Raw genomic sequence first — 1,947 nt, forward strand, 5'->3', positions numbered from 1 at the left:
TGTGTGTGTGTGTATACAAGCATGTACCTGCCATCATGTATGCAGGGGCCAGAGGTTGACATCAGGTGTCTTTGTCAATCATCTGCATCTTGTTGGGGGTGGACNTGGTTTCTCACTGAACCTGGAACCTGCTCGTTTGGCTTGACTAGCTGGCTAGCAAGTTCCCAGAAGCCTCCTGTCTCTGCACACACCCCAGGACAGGGACTATGGGCACATGAAACTACACCAGAGCTTTTACATGAGGACTGGATATCCAAGCCCACATTCCCAGACTTGGAGGCAAGCACCTTACTGACTGAGTTGTCTCTCCAGCCCCACAACATCTCTGCAATCATGGTCTTTCTCACAGCTCGCCCCTCTTCCTTTCTGCACTTCCAGTGGGGTATTTACTAGATCTTCCCATTCTAGAATCAACAAAACTCTAAACTAATCTTTCAAATATTGAATTTTCTCTCTCCCTGTTCTGTCTTCTTACTAGGATATTTCTTTTAGCTTAGACTTTTTTCACCTTTAAAAGTTTCATAACTTAAAATAATATCTCCTCCTCCTTGTCTACCTCATCTTCTTCCTCCTCCTCTTCCTCTCCCTCCCTTTGTTCTTCACAGGGTCTCACTACCCAGCCCTTGCTGGCTGACCTCCAACTCATAGACATCCTCCTGCCTCATCTTTTGAGTGTTGGGATTAAAGGCATGCTCCACAACTCCCAGCTTGCTTGCTTGCTTGCTTGCTTGCTTGCTTGCTTGTTTGCTTGCTTTGAAAGAGGGTCTCCCTATTACATACCTCCTGGAACTTGCTCTGTAGACCAGGTTAGCCCAGGACTCAAAGAATCTGCCTGCCTCTGCCATCACCCGGCTTAGTTTCCTCACTCTTCATCTTTTCTCGTTGACCGTTCTCCGTGGCTTCTCAAACACTCTGTGTGGTTTCTCCTCAGTATGACAGAATACCTGAAATAATGAGCTCATGAGGGAGGCGGGGTTATTTTGGCTCATGTTGTGAGAAGTTGTCATGGTCACCTGGCCCTGTCGCTTTGGGCCCATGACAATACAGAACATCATGATAGGATACATGGTAAAGCAAAGCAACTTAGGCTATGGTGACAGAGAAATCAAAAGGGAAAAAAGTGGAGCAGGGTCCCAGTAACCACTTCAAGGCATACACCAGTGACCTAACTTCTTCCCAGTAGAGCAACATTTCAAGATTCCCCACAGGACACCATGCACTAGGCACCAGGCCTTTAGTGGACAAGTACTGGGGACATTTCAGATGCAGATGATGTAACATGCCCAGCCTGTATCTTGTATTTGGTGGCTGCACTATCTGTAGCTCTTGGGAAGGCACTTCCTAAGGCCTTNATTTCACTGCCTCTCACTCTTGTTCCTCGTGCCTTTGGTCATCTTCGTGTGTGAGCTAGTGCTACTTGCACTCTGGGGAAATCCTATCGTCCTGGAACCACGAGGGAAGGAGTAATGAGGGCTTGGGGAAGGAGGGAGGGTGAGATGGAGAGAGAGAACCTTCATTTCTGTTTCCTCTTGAAGGTAAGGCATCCAGGACTGTCGGAGCCCTCTCTTCTGAGGTTTTGATTCAGGCCAAGATCATCAGCTCAGCTACTCCTCCTCACAGTTCTGAAACCAAGTTTCCCATGACCCCACTGCTGTCAGTCTGAAATCTGTCAGTCTGAGATCGGTCCATGACCTCGCTGCTGTCAGTGTGGCCTTGGGAGGACTTCGCTCTTCTAANCACCTGTAGTCTACCACACCACACAAGTCCCATCAAGCCTGCCCTTTCCTTTGTTCCTGTCTGCTTTCTTCCTTCAAGACCTTGGCTTAAGCCAGGCATGGTGGCGCATGCCTTTAAGCCCAGCACTTGGGAGGCAGAGGCAGGCGGATTTCTGAGTTCGAGGCCAGCCTGGTCTACAGAGTGAGTTCCAGGACAGCCAGGGGCTACACA

General features: G+C 48.9%; 1 protein-coding gene across 1 annotated transcript in view; it reads left to right on the forward strand.

Moving 5' to 3' along the window:
• The window catches only part of Cacna2d4 (calcium voltage-gated channel auxiliary subunit alpha2delta 4), a 111,090-nt gene that overhangs the window by 28,191 nt on the left and 80,952 nt on the right, over positions 1 to 1,947 (forward strand). The gene's annotated exons all lie outside the window — the stretch shown is intronic.

This window comes from Mus caroli, chromosome 6, assembly GCF_900094665.2.
Source record: "Mus caroli chromosome 6, CAROLI_EIJ_v1.1, whole genome shotgun sequence".
Taxonomy (NCBI): Eukaryota; Metazoa; Chordata; class Mammalia; order Rodentia; family Muridae; genus Mus; species Mus caroli.